The sequence below is a fragment of the Ictidomys tridecemlineatus genome, chromosome 9, assembly GCF_052094955.1.
Source record: "Ictidomys tridecemlineatus isolate mIctTri1 chromosome 9, mIctTri1.hap1, whole genome shotgun sequence".
Classification (NCBI taxonomy): Eukaryota; Metazoa; Chordata; class Mammalia; order Rodentia; family Sciuridae; genus Ictidomys; species Ictidomys tridecemlineatus.
In genome coordinates, this window is record NC_135485.1 from 116,972,728 (window position 1) to 116,990,576 (window position 17,849).

The 17,849-nt window shown below is 37.6% G+C and overlaps 1 protein-coding gene and 1 non-coding gene across 3 annotated transcripts in view; both read right to left on the reverse strand.

Moving 5' to 3' along the window:
• Positions 1-17,849, reverse strand: part of Fnip2 (folliculin interacting protein 2) — a 112,804-nt gene that overhangs the window by 87,292 nt on the left and 7,663 nt on the right. The window lies entirely within an intron of this gene.
• Trnaa-cgc (transfer RNA alanine (anticodon CGC)) lies at positions 2,763-2,835 on the reverse strand. Its single transcript has one exon. It is a non-coding gene; the product is annotated as a tRNA-Ala (tRNA).

Consider the following 17,849-nt stretch of genomic DNA (forward strand, 5'->3'; position numbering starts at 1 on the left):
TCACTTGATTTCTTTATTCTATAATAATTCTATTGGTTTTATTGTAAGGGAATTTTTAGAGTCAAAATAATCTCAGACAGCTAAAAGGAAAATAAAAAATAAATATATAAAAATGTACTTTCCCTGGAAGGGTGAAATTCTATCCACACTATTTTTTTTCCTTCAACATAATAAAATATTGATATTTATGTAAGTCAGCAAAAGTCTGTAGCTGCAGCTATTATACTCTTCAAGTATCTAACTAAAAACAAAACTCCACAATTTCCCTTTATTTGGAGACTTTATTTAATACTAAGCAGTAATACAATACATATAATGAGAGGAATTTTTAAACTATACACATTACACTTTCTTTGAAAAAGTGCTACTTAAGGGTTATCTGGCCCTGGTGGTGCATGCAGTAATCCCAGCAATCTGGAAGCCCGAGGGAGGAAAATCACAAGTTCGAAGCCAGCCTGGGAACTTAGCATGACCTTGTCTCAAAAGAAAGGATAAAAAAGGCTGGGGATTCAGTACTGGGTTTAGTCCTCAGTACTACAAACAAAACAAAACAAAGGTTATCTCACCAAGTACCAGCAGGCTGGCAACATGAGGAGAAGGAGAAGAAAGGAAGGAAGGAAAGACTCCAGGAGGTCCTGGACCTAATAAATGACACAGTAACCCTGGGAGATGAGCTATAATAAAGCTGTGGTTTTAAGTAATTATTTTATTCCTGAACTTTAACACCAAAAGGAGGCAGCCAGGTCAGACCTGCTAACAGGAGGCTGTCCTAAGGGCAGCCTAACTCTCCATCCCCAAGAAGGGGCATCCCAGTAAAATGATTCACTCTTTCTAAAATCAGTGAGATAACCAGCAACTTAGATAAAAACCTTCATGACTTTTCTAAAGTCCAATACCAAACATTAATCCACAATCCTTTTTCTCTAAGTATGATTTTTACACCCCATCTCCATGTTGCACAGAAATTAACAAGAGCCAACCAATTATTTCTAAGACTTCCAAAAGTTAGAAAACATTAGCAACAGAATATTATGCAACTTTTAAAGTTTAACTCTGATGTCAACCCAGGTTGTCACTAGTGTTTGGACCTTAGCAAGGTATCAGTAGTCCAGGGCCATTTAGGAAGTTGAAAGCTGAGCTATTGGATTAGAATCATTCACAGTTCTCATTTTCTGCAAATCATGTGAGCAGGACACAGAGTTACAAAGTAAAATAGAGGTTGCCCTGAAGAACCCTGTAAAAATTCTTCTGAAACATATCTACTCACTACCTACTTGACTGAAAAGGGCTGTATAGCACTACTAGTTTTCAGGGCTCATATTTTGCCCATCAAAAACCATCATTATTCTTATCAGAATCATAAATTCAGGAAATTTATGTTTGAAAGAATAATGGAGAATTCTCTGCTCCAGAACCTCCATCTTCCTTCCATTTGGATATACAGTTATAATCAAACATTTCTGCTGATGCTTTGAAACATGCAACCTGGATTAACTCAGCATGCAATAAAGAGCTACACAAAGTCCTAAAATGCTGTCAGTTCTGAGAAGCAGCAGTTCATTTGCCCCAGTTCACACTGGCTGAGCATGAAGGTCCTCCTGGCAAGACTTCTCAGCCTCCTCGACCCTCTGCATCTTCCCATTTGCCTTGTTCATTCAGGTGAGCTACATGACTTGTGTCCCACATTAGACTGCTCCCTGAGTCTTCCTGGGAAGAATGTTTTGGTGAAAAGGTCTCTTTACATTTATAACATTTTAAATTAAGCATTTATAATTTTTAAACATTTATAACTTGGAGATACATTTACCTCAAAGATAAATAAATTATGCAATCAAATTATCATGCCAACACATAATTAATATTATCGTTTTAACTACTGCAGCCATTGGGATAATCCTGGAATTACTCAGAATTGTTTATTAACCTGTTTTACAATTAAACCTGCCACCAAATGGGATTAAACAAAATAAGAGGCATAACATTCTTCTAAAAAAATTTTTTTTTCCAATACAGGGGCTTGAACCTAGGGCCTCATGGTGTAAGCTATCTCTGCTACTGAGCTACCCCCCGCCCCGCTTTTTTTACTTTTGGGTACTTGAGATTAAACCCAGGGCACTCTATATCCCCAACCTTTTTTTCCCCTTTATTTTGAGATAGTGTCTCATTAAGTTGTAAAGACTGGCTTCAACCTTGCAATCCTCCTGTCTCAGTCACCCAAATTGCTGGGATTATAGGAGTGTGCCACAGTGCCCAACTCCCCAGTCCTTTTCAAAAATTTTATTTTGAGACAAACTCTAAATTGCCCAGACTGGCCTTGAATTTACAATAGTCCTGCCTGAGTCTCCCAAGTAACTGGGATTATAGTTGTATGGCACCAGACCTGGCCTGACACTTTTCTATAATTTATAAAGGCCTCTCATTGCTTCTACAGCATATGATGACCTTATGTCTAAAGTATACTATCTAAAGACCCTACTCATTTGTCCTTTCAAATATTTAGTATGTCAGGTGTAACAGGGCCAGGAGATCATAAGGTAGTCTTGCTAGAAGTACTCATAGTACTATGGTCTTCTCTTCACTGACCACTGCTGACATAAAGGCCAGGTAAAAAGTTTTATCTGACTCCCTCTTAAACCTGCCAATGGGGAGAAGGCAGTTTCCAACACAGCTTCCAGTGCTACTACCTTAGTCTAAGCTCCATGTTTTGTTAGGACTGTTGTTAGCCTTCTTCTTCTTCTTCTTTTTGAGGGGGGCAGGGCAGGGGAGAGTGCTGGGGATTGAACCCAGGGCCTTGTGCATGCGAGGCAAGCACTCTACCAACTGAGCTATATCCCCAGCCTGAAGAACACCTTCTTAATGGTATCAAACTCAATCCTGGCCTGCTAATAAACCTATTCAATATGAGAGTCAATGATATAAAGAATATAGAGTTGCTACAACCAAAAGAATGAGATTCTAATTATGATAAGTTATACTCCATGTATATATAATGACAAAATACACTCTATTGTCATGTATATCTAAAAAGAAAAAATTTAAAAGATAAAATAAATATGTATTTAAAAAAGAATTATAGAGTTGCTAAGAATTATTCAAGGAAATCAATGTTGAGCTTAAGAGATAAGTCAGTGACAGAAGAAGATGCTTCTTTCTAGCTCTCTTTCAGTTTTCGTCTGACAAGTAACAACAGCTATATTCACCATAATATAGTTACAATTAGCCAGGCATATTGGGGCACCCTTGTAAGCCAGCAATTCAGGAGGCTGAAGCAAAAGGATTACAAATTTGAGGCCAGCTGGGGCACACTGGTGAGATTCTGTCTCAAAAAATGAAAAGGACTAGGGCTATTACTCAATGATAATAGGTTCAATCCCCCTTACCTAAATATGTGTGTGTGTGTGTGTGTGTGTGTGTGAATGCATATATACGCATATGTGTATATATGTGTATGCATATGGTATATATATGCATACACACAGTTAAAATGAAAAGCTTCCCATAAAATAAATTTATTATTGGCAAACTAAGAAAGACTCTTTGAGCTGGGAACCGTGGCTCTGTAGTAGAGCACTAGCATGCACCGGCCCTGGGTTCAATCCCCATCAGAAAGAAAGAGACAGACTTTTAAAGGCTTTGAGGAGTCCTATTAGCCACAAAAACTAAGAAAGCTTCTTGGGAGTGAACAGAAATCAATTTATGAGAAGAGAAAGTTGGTAAAAGGATGTTCTGAATCAGCAGACACTCGTTTCTCTGAATCAGTTCCTCATGATAAGGCTGTGCACTAGGAACTCAGGAGATGCCAGAACCAGGAGAGTCATCACCATCAGCGGTGTTCCTACTGAGACAGGATGTCACACTAGAAAAAGAACCTTGGGCTAGAAGGCATGAGCTTTATCTAGTTCTGACACAGTCACTTACTATCCACATGACTGTCAAGAAAGAGATTCAGACTCTCTGAGCCTCACTTTCCTTGGAGATAAACAAAAAGTTAATGATGATACTTCCGCCACCTATTTCTGAGACATGTTGCAAACGTTGAACATGAGCATTTGAAAGTCCCTTTGAAAACCTATAAAGCTCTAGACAAATGTGATGTACTATTTTTTATACACACAAGTCCAAAAGTACTCACTGTCCTATTTGAGTTACTAAGCTCAGAGATGACTACATTGTGTTTATACAACATGAAGCCAAGATAAATAACTTTGGCCACAATGACATCTGGCAAATAATAATTTTACCCAAGAAAGTCAATCACCTCCCCACCCCAACTCCACCCGCCAAAAATGCAGCCAATTCTCTTGAAGCTCCAGGCAATTAAGCACTCTAAAATAGACTCTACAGAGTCCCTTGGGAACAGTAAATTCTAGAACAAATTAGTGCAACAACTAGAAAATTATAACTATGAAATAATTAGCTTTCAAGTTAATAAATGGCATTCTCTCTTCCAACTGATAAATCCTCTCTTCTAAAATTCCTTTCATCTAACTCTCCAAGCCAAATTTAAGTTCTTTGAGGACACAAACCAAGGGCCATCTGCTCTGTAAAAAATTCCCACAATGGCTCTTTTCTGAAAATGTTTCAACATTTGCAATGGGAAGACAGAATGAACTCTATATATAACATCTCTGAAGGACTCTATTTCTTAAGAGTTCAGAACCTCCCTAACTACAACCATGCTTCAGTTTTTCCCCTTAGCTAAACCTTAGAACAAGAGTCCCTGTGTCTTACAAGTTGCCCTAGGTCTTAGTTCAGAGAAGAATTGCTGCAGGCTATATACAATTCTCATAAAAGAATGTGTAGAAGGGGTACTTATTCGGGTAATTTTGGACCTGCATTGTTCTCATAAACAGTTTTCACATTTTAGTGCTTTGGCTGATTTTATAAACTATTAATCTCTGCTCACACCTCACAATATACACCATATTAAATGTCCTTTATGAATTCCTCTGTCAGATGAGGAGCTTCTACAGGACATGTATCACTTTAATTTCTTCTGTGTTTTGCTTGTGCAGTTAAACAAACACTGAGCAGGGAAAAAGTACTTACCAAATAGTTCTTAAATTAGATTCTTTAAAATGAATCTCTTTTCTGTCATATGTACTAAGGCTGTCTTGCAAAAAGCTCTTCATCCAAGTTCTGAAAATGGTCACTCTCAAAGGGATAGCAAAACCTCATTACACCCTGGCTCAACGTGACATAGATTAAAAAGATCCTTTGAAAAATAATTACACATTTAAAAACCTGATTATATACAATTAATCCAAAACACAAGCAAAAGCTAACCCTGATATTGATCTTTTTAACATTTATATTTTAGTTATAGGTGGATATAATACCTTTATTTTATTTTATTTTTATATGGTGCACAATACCTTTATTTTATTTTTATGTGGTACTGAGGATCGAACTCAGTGCCTCATGCATGCTAGGCGAGCGCTCTACCTCTGAGCCACAATCTCAGCCCCTGATACTGATTTTTAAAAGGATTCAGTTATATTCTATATGGTAGAATTGTTGTATTTACTTCATTTTATTACAGAGGAATTTCTAAGCAAAACAAGTCACTTCTTAGGGAGAAGTTTTAGTATTTTTGATAGTATTACTTTTGTTTACAAGAGCAATATCCAGGTATTCCAGCAGCAATTTTAATGGCATTACAAATACAATTGCCCCCCCAAGAATCTGGCAAGTATACCATTTAATGCAATCATTTCTAAATTAATCCTTGAAAATCCAAAGGAATAATCCCAAGGAATCAGTGCTATCCAACAGAAAGATAACGTAAGTCACATACATGTTTTTAAATATTCCAATATCCACATTTTAAAACACAAAAAGAAACCCAACATATACAAAATCTTAAAACTATTAATGAAATATTATTTCACAGTCTGTTTTTCACACTACGCCTAAAAACAATTAAAAAAAAAGAGCGTGAGTTTTACACTTAGAGAACATCTCAATTCAGACCAGACACATTCCAAGTGCCACCAGCCAAATGTGCCCAGTTTAGTGAACTAAGCAACAGTTTTCAGAAGAAGACTTACAATGGTGGTATATGTATGATTTGTCTCTGTTTGGAAAACCCATCACAATGACCAATGAGAACAGAAAGGAAACTTTACAGAAAGGCTAGAATTCAGTATCCAGAATTGTCAAACTCGAGGACAGTCAAGAGGAAGCCAACTACATCCCCAAACCCCACACAGACAGAACTGAAAGGAATCATTACCTCTATTGGCCAAATCATAAGTATGAACATTTGCCAATCTTAAGTGCTATAATATTGAAAATCACATGACAAGGGAACTGAAAATTGAAGAACTATGAGATAACAAAGAATACTCTGGAAGAATAACATCAATCTCATTCTGCAGAAGAAAAAGCATATCATTGCAATTAGCAACACCAGTACAACCCTTAACCATTCAGCTCTTCTCCCTCTCCTCCCTCAACTTAATGGATAAAAACATCTTGCGGGGCTTCTCCCTCAGTGTCTTTTCCTGCAGTACTAGTGGTGTTGGGCTTGTAAACAGCAAAAGAAGGAATGAACCTGTGCAGTAAGAACCTTGCCAGTCATTTAATAATCTACATAGGTCTCTTTCACACCTGGACTTATAAGATTCCTGGATCATGCTTAAGGGCACTTAGAATCTGTACCAACAACTGCTACTAAGGAAAAAACAGAGTTAGGATCCTACAAACTTATAGTTTCAGTATTTTATTAATTAATTAATACATTTTTAATGTGTGTTTCCTTTTCAAGACACTTAATGTATATTGTTGCTTCATTAACACTGAACTCAGAGCCAACAATACTAACTTAAGGCTGAACCAAGCTTAACTAATATGCATTTTGTCTCAAGGGTACACCACAACTTTCTTAGTTTTAAGAACACTAGACAGCACATCAATACTACACTGATGGACACTTTCTTAAACAATGATATCACCAACAAAAACCACAAAAATGAAAAAAAAAATCACTGAATGTATTGCAAAAAGGTACCTGTTTACAGTATAAGAGCTGAAACACGACAGCAGAACGTTGCCTTGTTTGACCTCAGTTGGGAACATGTGTAAAAGACTCAAATGTATTGCCACTCTGCATACATCTGTGAATGGCCATAAGAGAGCCAATAATATTGATTCAGGGGTTACAAATAAATTTTAGTAAGTAGATGAATTCACAAACATGGAATCTGCAAACAACGAAGAGTGACTGTATTGTACCTGATGGGGTCCTTCTGTGAACATTTCCTCTACAAAACTGTAAGCTCCCTGAAAGTAAATCATGTCTCATTCCTCCATCTGATCCCAGAAATTAACATAATGCTTGGCATATAAAAAGAACTCAGTAAGGAGCAGGGGCTGTAGCTCAGTAGTAGAGTGCTTGCCTAGTATGTGTGAGGCACTGGGTTTGATCTTCAGCACCACATAAAGATAAACAAATAAAATAAAGGTATTGTAGCCATCTACAACTAAAAGATTTTTTTTTAAGCACCCAATAAATGTTTGTTAGCTGGAATTTGCCCACATCCACCTTTGCCTTCTCCTATGGGAAAGAATTTTGCTTATTCTAGTCTAAGAGTAAGACTGGATAGACTCTATCTCTGGGCTTTACTGTCTTTCATCTCCTAAGTGACACAACTTCATAACTTGCCCTTACATCACCACCTTTTACCTGTTTTCAAACCTTCATATGGCACATATTACACTCAAAGTTATGGATATACACAACCTCATTTGCTACTCAATACGATGCAGAGAACATGGGGAGAAATGAAACACAAGAATAACTACTGATGGTCCATATTAACAGTCTGTAAGCTTCGGCAGAACAATGGCATTCCCAAAGAGAATTCCTCACATTTCAACGGGGACTGGTCATAACTAATAAAACTCCTAGTATCACAAACAAACCAAAATGCAAACTCTTTAAAGGGTTCTTGATATAGAAAAAACACCTAAGACCTAACAGTATTTATGGAAACTAAAAAAAAAATAAAATAAAAAAAGGTTATAGAGTGAGGTAGAAACAATACTGTCTGAGGGTGTCAGAAAGAAACCAAAAATTCTTATCAGAAATCAGTTCCTGCTGCCTCTTCTCCACCTACCTCTCCACCCTCAGCCTTCTCCACCTACCTCTCCACCCTCAGCCTTCTCCAATCCACTTAGTTTTTGAGAAAACTGGTGAACAACTTCTAACAATTATTAATTTTAGAACATCATCTACTGATAAACTGGAAAGACAATGAGAAGTTGAACGGGGGCGGGGGGGACTATGAGCACAAATATCAAAATAATTTAAAAACCATGTATTTGTCTGGGATGGGGTTGTGGCTCAGCAGTAGAGCACTCGCCTAGCACGTGCGAGGTCTTGGGTTCAATCCTCAGCACCACATAAAAATAAAAGGTATTGTGTCCATCTACAACTAAAAAATAAATATTTAAAAAAACATGTATTTGTCATCAAATGCTTCAAATAGAAGTTTTTTTAAAAAAACCTAAGGGGCTGGGATTGTGGCTCAGCAGTAGAGCACTCGCTTAGCACAGGCGGTACCCAGGTTCAATCCTCAGCACCACATAAAAATAAAGGCATTATGCTGTGTCCATCTACACCTAAAAAATAAATATTTTTTTAAAAAACCTAAGAAAATGCTAAGTACAGAAAAAAGAATGAACTTGGACTCTACCAAGCTTAGAGACCTAAATCAACTAATAAATCTTGTGGAGCACTTTTCTAAGGCCCCCTTGTGTCTACTTCTCAGTATGCTGTTAGTTCTGGTTATACAAGTTCCCGTAGAACAATAGCAAATTAACCTTCACCAACTGAACTTCTCCAGGGCAGGGATACATCATAGTCATTCCATATTCCAGCAATTCACAGTACCTGGAATGTGGAAGATGTCAGTAGATGCTCTTGAATGAAGATTTGCTGCAGAAACGAGAATAACAAGCCAGAGAAACTAGAATTTCTCTTCCCCAAGGCAGGTCACAAAAACTCCATTCTTGGCTGTCTTTCTCTGACCTACCTTATCTGATAGTAGATAAGACCTTAATTTCAGAATGAGTTCTGCCCCCATCTATGAGGAATGAATGCCAAAGAATCTGAACAGACAGGCCTCGCTGGGGTTCCCCACCTAATCCAATATAGCATTAGATCATACTTTTGTTCAATCACATTTCCACACAGCTGTCCATGTTTCAATCATGTCTATGTAATGAAATCGCCACTGAAACCCCAAAGGACAAGTTTCAGAGAGCTTCTGGAGAGCCAAATACAGAGTTTCCTAGAGAGTAGCACTGCCCCAAAGTGCAGGAGCTCTGCGCCCTTCTGCCATACTTTGCCCTATGTATCTTTTCATCTGTATCCTTTGTAATATCTTTCACAACAAACCAGTAAACCTAACTATTCCTTGGCTCTGTGAGCCACTCAAGCAAATTAATTAAACCTGAGGAGGAGATCATGGATCCATTCCCAATTTATAGATGATTGGGCAGAAGCACAGGTAAGATGATCTGGAGCTTACAACTGGCATCTAAGGTGGGGAGACCAAGATCTTTGGAACAGAGGTCTCATCCAGATAGATCTCTAGGTAGACAGTTCCAGAACTGCACTAGATTAGAGGGTGTCTGCTGCTAAAGAACCAGTTGCCCACTTGTTCGTGGTGGGGGGAAAATCCCAAAACATGTGGTATCAGAAGTGATCTATGTTCTAAGTTAGGAGAAAGTGAGTTTAAGAATGAGTTGGTTATTCCTGCAGAGGGGCCCTATAAGTTCATTTGTAAGTTTACTTTTAGGACTAAGAGCATACATCAGAAACATTATTATAAAAGGGTGGTCAGAGTATTTGGTCATTCTACCAGAACCAGGTTAATATATAATATATCCACTTTCTAACAAATAAATGAACTACCTGTCCTTTATAACATAGTATATTAACTATAGGGAAAATACTTTCTGAGGGATAAAAGCCTGCTATTTTACACACACACACACACACACACACACACACACTCCTCTTTTAGAGGCTTTGAATTTGGGAGCGGAGAGAAGGGGAGCATGGCTATGAAGTCCAGTGTGGGGTTGGTTAACCTCTGCTTTTCACTACTTCCCCTGGAAAATCTGATAGATTCTGCAGAAATTAATGGCTGATCTCATTCTTCTACCATCCTCCACACCATTTAATGGATTTATCTGAGCCCCTGTCCACTCGGGGAAGGCATTACTCCACCCAGAACTCCTCCACATGATTGCCAGGACTGAGACTGCTCACCACCACCCCTGAAGCTGGAAAAAACAGACTCATCATTTTTAGCCAGAAACTATTCTACTCTTACAGAAGCTTTTCCTTTCACATTGTTTTCACTCTTGATCAGAAAGAGAGCATCTAAGGTGAAAAAGTCAAGTGGCTTCAGCCACTACTTTATGGCCATGGCACACCTGATGACCAGCAAAAACTGAATGCCAGGAAATCCTGAGAGTGTGTGTTTAGAGAGCAAGAGCTGGGGGTAGGGAGGCTGTAGCAGTAAATAGATTAAAGCCAGCGTCAACATAGGGCTCCTCCTGAGTGTAGCCTGTTGTATGTGGAACCCACTTCAACTTTTTCTTAAAGAATACAACAACTTTTCAAGAGGCCTGTCCATTATGTATATCCTCTTCTCCCAAACAAGTTGCCCTTAATGGACAGGCCTCTTGAGGAATAAACTGCACTGAACAGTTCATGTGTTTTAATTCCAAAGCGTCTATGATGAAATCTAGGTTAAACTAGGATATAGATGATCTTTTCGTTGAGTGCCGTGGCACACAGGGAGGCTGAAGCAGAAGGATCATGAGTTCAAAGCCAGCCTCAGCAACTTAGTGAGGTCCTTTATCAACTTAGCAAGACCCTGTCTCCAAATAAAATATAAAATCGGGCTGGGGATGGCTCAGTGGGTTAAGTGTCCCTGGGTTCAATCCCTGGTACCAAAAAGCAAGCAAAAAAAAAAAGATGATCTTCTCTATCATCTGCCTTCTCTACAATTACCCACCAAAGGACCCAAATAAAAGGTTAAAAAAAAATGCTCACAGAAAGAAAGAAAAGCTGAGCTAAAATATGTAAGCTGATGATGGACACTAAGGAAGCTTCTGCTTATTCATTTATTCAAATATTTGTCTAGTACATACATAGTACCAGGTACTGTGTCCTAAAGTGAACAACACAGACATGACATGGTCATCCCAAGTCCTGATAGTGGAGGAGTGTCATGCATAGGCCATCAGAACCCAGAGGGAAAGGGGGCTACATACAATGATAAGTCAGAGAGAACAGGGCTAACTAGCGCACTGGGGCTGTGGATGCTATCAGCAAAAGCTTCTACCCATCAGAGTTCTTAGTATGTGCCACGCAGTTCTAACTTGCAAGAATACACTCATTTAAATTTCACAGCCACACCAAGAGGTGGTAGTTATCATTCCCAAAGCATCAATAAGAAAGCAGCAACACACCACAGAGGAGTTAAGGAACTTGTTCAAGATCATGCAGCTATTACGTGGTGAAGTCTGGTTCTAGCGCCCACCTCCACTCCCAACCACTGCAGTAGGTAGGAGTTAGCAAGATTAAAGGAGGAAGGGAGGAGGCAAATTCCAGGCAAAGAAACCCTGTAAAGAGAAGACTCAAAATTGTTTGAGGAACTAAGACAAGCTTGTTTTTACTGGAGTAAGGAGAGTAAGGGGAAGAGCAGAGAGAAACGAGACAGGGCCACTCATGGGAAGAAGGCTGGATTTCTGAGCCCCTCAATAACAAATAGAGGAAAAGTTATGGAAATAACACAATGGTCCAACAACATATTAGGGAATATAAACTTATGATAATTAAAAATCAATAACATATAATTTAGCTACCAAGTCATAGCCGTTTTTAATAAGTGCTAAACAGAGGAACTCTGCCATATTCATAGGACTAAAAAATGGCTGAGGCACAAGACAGGAATCAAAAGACTTATGTTCAGCTGGTCAGGGTAGTGCAACCTGTAATCCCAGTGACTCAGGAGGCTGAGGCAGGGGTGTCTCAAGTTCGAGGCCAGCCTCAGCAACTTAGAGAGGCGCTATGTAACCTAGCAAGATCCTGTCTCAAAATAAAAATATAAAAGGGCTAGAGATCTGGCTCAGGGGTTGAGAACTCCTGGGTTCAATTCTTGGTACTAAAAAAAAAATAAAAGAAGGTCTATGCTCCAAGATCCGGTCCTATTCGTGTATTTGTAAGGACAACTAGCTCTGTGTTCTTGGCCTGTAAACCTGTCTCCTACTCTGTAAAATAAATATAACTGCTTTGGAAAATAAAACCCATGCAAATGTCAGCTATCACCATTAAGTTCAGCCTATCAACTATACTTTGAAATTGTGATCTATATCACATTGCTACACATTTAACCAACATGCATCTCTCTCATCATGATTTTTAGAAAAGAAAGTCATGGGAAAAACTAGTTTATATAGCATGTAACTTCAGCATCCTAAACCTCCAGCATGGCTTGTTTCTCCCTTGAAACTGTCACTACTACAATTTCATAAGCTGAACAAATCTTTTCTTTGTCTTTGGCAAGGAAAAGATATGATTCAAATATCTTTTGAATGTAAGTCAAGGTACCCGGGCTGAGCAAGTCATTGAAGCTCCCTATTACTCAGAGCTACAGTTCCCACCTTTTTACAAGACAAGCTGCTTGCTCTTCCCTACAACCTGAAAATACTATTAATAAGTGAAGCAGGTGGAGGAGCTAGAGGAAAAGACAATGTTTAAATTTCTGAGGGTTATGAGTCACTATTTATTGAATGCTTAATAGGTGCCAGGCTCTGTGGTATAACTAATATATATTATTTCTATAGTATTCAGACAATCTTGCAAGAAAAGTGATTTTATACCCCTTTTATGATGAAAATCCTCATTTGAAGGAATTACTCTACTAACCTCACTCTATACATTGGAGAACTCTCTCCATCTTCACTGTAGGGTCACCTAAAATTAAAAGTGATAATGCCTACAAGGCCCAATCTGGTTGCAGTGTATCTTATCTCACAGAACACTCATTTCAAAGAAACCAGTTTCATTCATCATTAATTCAAGAACACCTCCAAAGGTATAAAAAGTCTTCTCCTTCTCAGTTCTACCCATCAGATCCTACTTTCTTAAAAAGTCTCCCCCAACTACTCCAGACTAAAAAGCCCACTGACCATCCTTCCTTTCTTCTTAATCTAACATTAGAGACTTGGTCCTGATTCTGCTTCATGTTATTAATTAGTTTTCAAACTTGATATCTATTATTCACATAATTAACAGTAAGCTCCCTAGAAGTACTACTTAAGACTTCATACCTCCTCACAAACCTCATAGAATCTAGTATAGGAATCTCAATTTCTTAGGTATTTCAAGTATCAATCTACAGAGAGAATACAGATCATGTATTAGTAAAAAACTGACTATAGCTTGAATTCCCAGTTTCACTGTTAACCACGCAAGCTCAAACAAGTCTCATTTTTTTCATCTATAAATTATTATAAATGTATAACCCATAAATTAGTTAATAAAAACACCCGGCCTCAAAGAATAACTGTGAAAAATGATAAATGGTCAGTTATTTTTTTATAAACTAGAGGGCTATCCCTTAAAATTCTTGAAAAGTTGCTTATAGATATCTTAAAGATTTGGGGGAAGCCATTTGCATACATATTTTATAATTATGTCTTCACAAATTAATGAAGCCTATGATTAAAATATAACTTTATTTAAAATATTTTTAGTTGATGGACATAATACCTCTATTTATTTATTTATTTTTATGTGGTGCTGAGGATCAAATCCAGTTCCTCACATGTGCAAGGCAAGCACTTTACCACTGAGCTACAACTCCAGCCTGACAATACATCTTTTTTTTTTTTTTGAGAGAGAGAGAGAGAGAGAGAGAGAGAGAGAGAGAATTTTTTTTTAATATTTATTTCTTAATTTTCGGTGGACACAATATCTTTGTTTGTATGTGGTGCTGAGGATTGAACCTGGGCCACACACATGCCAGCCGAGTGCGCTTCCACTTGAGCCACATCCCCAGCCCTGACAATACATCTTTAACAACATAAATAAAAGGTTATTTGCTTTATAAGAATCTTTTTTTAATTTTAATTCCCCCCCACTCACAAATTTATAATTTTATAGAGCATTTTATTTTTATCTATAATCATTACCCAATCACAATGACTGTTCTTAACTGTTTTCTTTCCAGTTCTTGGTCATACATTTGTGTATTTACTAATATATTCCCAACTTAGGTACCAATTGATGTTGCTTTTTCATTTAACATATCAAATATTTCAAATTAATACATTCTTTATAATGATTTAACCATTACATAATACCATATGAAGTTAACATGGTAACTTAGCTACTTTTCTATTAGACAACTGGTTACATTTTTAAAAATTATTTTATCATTATAATGATAACACTTAAAAGAATATCTTCGGGACTGGGGCTGTAGCTCAGTGTCAGAACGCTTGCCTAGCATGTGTGAGGCACTGGGTTTGATCCTCAGCACCACATACCAATAAATACATAAAAATGTTATCTACAACTAAAAAAATATATCTTTAAAACAGAAGAAAGAAAAAAAAGAGTTACCTCCATGTGCAGAAGCTTTTTTATAAACATCTTTGTGCACGTAGTTTTTCTTTTAAAATACTAGGTCAAAAAATTATAAGTGTGGGCAGTGGAGGAGGTACCTGCCTATAATCCCAGTGACTGGAGAGCTAAGGCAGGATTGCCAAATTCAAGGCCAAACTAGTCAACTTAGCAAATGCTTTTAAAAACACTTTTTAAAAAAGTTAAAGGGCAGGATGCAGCTCAGAGGTAGCATAGCCAGATTGAACTGCAGAAGAGTTTTAACAATCTAAACAGCCACTAAACTAGACAAGTGATCAAAAATGAGTAGGGTCCAACTACTAAGAGTGAGGTAGGGTCCAAGTTTGATCACCACCTCATCAATACTGTTTCTCTAGGGTATTTTACTAAACAGTCACTATCACATACCATTGGAAAGAATGTAAACAAGTGCAACCTCTCTAGAGGTTTCTGGATAATTTCTGGAAAGTATGTGTTTGTATACACATATGCATATATATACACACACATACACACATGCATACATACATATACATACACACATACACACATGTATATATACATATACACACACGCTGTGCACACACACACTTAAGGTTATGCATAAGGATCTTCTGGCCAGGAAGTTCACCTTTTCTAACAATAACGCCTGAAAATAACCTGAATAATTCATCAATAGGGAACTAGTTAAAATGCTTGGCTACACACTAAAATTACCTGGAGGGTTTCATAAAGAAAGACACAGGAAGTCTCAGCTCAGACCAATTAAATCAGGATCTCTGAAAAAGCAGTCTGGGCATTTAAATCTTAATGTCCAATCAGACTACTGGATGAGCCAGGCCCACACTTGTAATTCCAACAGCTCAGGAGGCTGAGACAGGAGGATCACAAGTTCAAAGCCAGCCTCAGCAAAAGCAAGGTGCTAAGCAACTCAGGGAGATCCTGTCTCTAATTAAAATACAAAATAGGGCTGAAGATGTGGCTCAGTGGTTGAGTGCCTCTGAATTCAATCCCCTGTACCCTCCCCTCCCCCCAAAAAAAGAACTCCTAGACAAAGTATTTTATATGTACATTGATTCAGAGGAAATCAAGGCAATTAATAGCTAAATGCAGAATACACACAGCAACTGCCATTTTTATTTTTTTAAAAAAAGCCTTTTTTTAATATTTGCATAAAATACTTCTGGAAGGAAACAAAAGAAATTGATACAATAACGGTAGCCTTTGAGAAGAGGAATTAGAGGAATAAAGTGAGAGGCTTATATTTCAACATATTTTATATACAGTTTGATTTTTCAACCAGATACATTTAAAATTAATAATCTTGAACAAAGACAAATCATAATTTCATAAGCAACTTTTCAGGAACATATGGCATCAAATAACAGTTATGGCGTAACATAGTAGGGGCCAGTTACCAACGTCTGCAGGGTCCTCCATGGAGTCCTGCTTGCTAGAAAAGAATCAAATGGCTTCTAGGAATCCATCTTTGCCCTCTAGGTAGGGCCAGTAGTTCCTGGCACCACCTTCTGCCCTAGCAACTAACTTATTTAATGTACCATTCTAGAGCAAACAGTCACTGCCTGATATGCTTGGGGAAAATGTTTACTCATACCTCATTTTCTCACACAGTGTGGGCCACCATTAATGATATGTTAGTCTGATGCATACTCCTAAGGGAACAAGTCAGATTCATACATCCATTTTTAAATTAGTTTTTCAAATGGAAAAATCATACATGGAAAGCAGAGATGATTCAACCTTTTTTTCTAAAGCACTTCATGTAAGATGCAAACACGTTCTCTGCAGGGTTCAGCCTACAATACTGTTTTCAGAACTAAGTGTGCTGTATCTTAGATTTAAGAGAACAGTTCATTCATTTCTATCTATAATCTATTAGTTTTACCATGCTACACAAGAATTCAAAAGAATCTAAAAAGTATAAAGAACAGTCGGTCATGGTGGAACACACCTATAATTCCAGCAATTCAGGAAACTGGAGTAAGATAATCACAAGTTAAGGGCAGCCTCAACAACTTAGGGAGAACCTACCTTAAAATAAAAATTAAAATAAAAGTGGGTTGGAATGTAGCTCAGTGGTAGAGCTCCTCTGGGTTGAATCTCTAGTAATACATACACACACACACACACACACACACACACACACAGTATGTAGAAAAGAGTTCCTTATTATCAACATATACTTAGGAATCCCATAGCTTCACAAATATTAAGTTAAATATTTTAGGTTACTTCTGACAGCTGAGAGCGCTATATTATTTAAACATGTATCCTTTTTATATTTTTCTTTGGAGGTTGGGTAGGTCAATCTATCCTTTAGAACATTTACCCTTTCTGATACCAATTAATTAATATTAATAGAATAAGGAAATTTCTTCGAGGTGCCTATGAAAACATTTCCTTTGTTAACATCATAATGTACATGAGAAACACCAAAAAAGACAATTCCCTACTATAAACATTAACATTTCAAGAAATCAGATTCTGGAATACTAGAGATGCTTTAAGGATTATCACTTTCAAAACTCTTAAATTCACTCATTCATTCACTCAACAGGTGTTTATTAAATACCAACTTCCTGCCAAGCACTGCATGAAGCACAAGAAATACAATTTGCAGAGCCTAGGATGTAAAAGAACTCTCATATTTAGGCTCTAACAATACATTTTCTTACTTCATGCACAGTTACATTCAAATGCAAGTTTTAAATATAAAAGATTTGTGGCATCAAATTTAAAAGATATTCTTGTTACTATTTCTCAATCATACTTTGTAAAAGAACTTGAGCAAGTACAGGTAGTTAGTTAAGTGGTAAATGATAACAAAGATGCTTTTCCCTAGGGCTGAGGGTATAGCTCAGTTGGCAGAGTGCTTGCCTTGCATGCAACAAGGCCTGGGGTTCAATTCCAGCATCACACACACACACACACACACACACACACACACACACACACACACACAAAGCCCCCCATCCCCTCCCCCCGCATAACCCTAAAGGTTTTGACTACAAGACAGAAAACAGAAAATGTCCAATTTTCTGGGCACATCGGAGAGACAGTTGGCAGTCTGAAGTATTTATAAGGTGTTAAAGGCAAAACTGATTAGACTGGTGATTTTGCTGCTTCTTCCTAACACATCCTAAATCAACACCTGGTTCATCTCTTGAGGAATGTG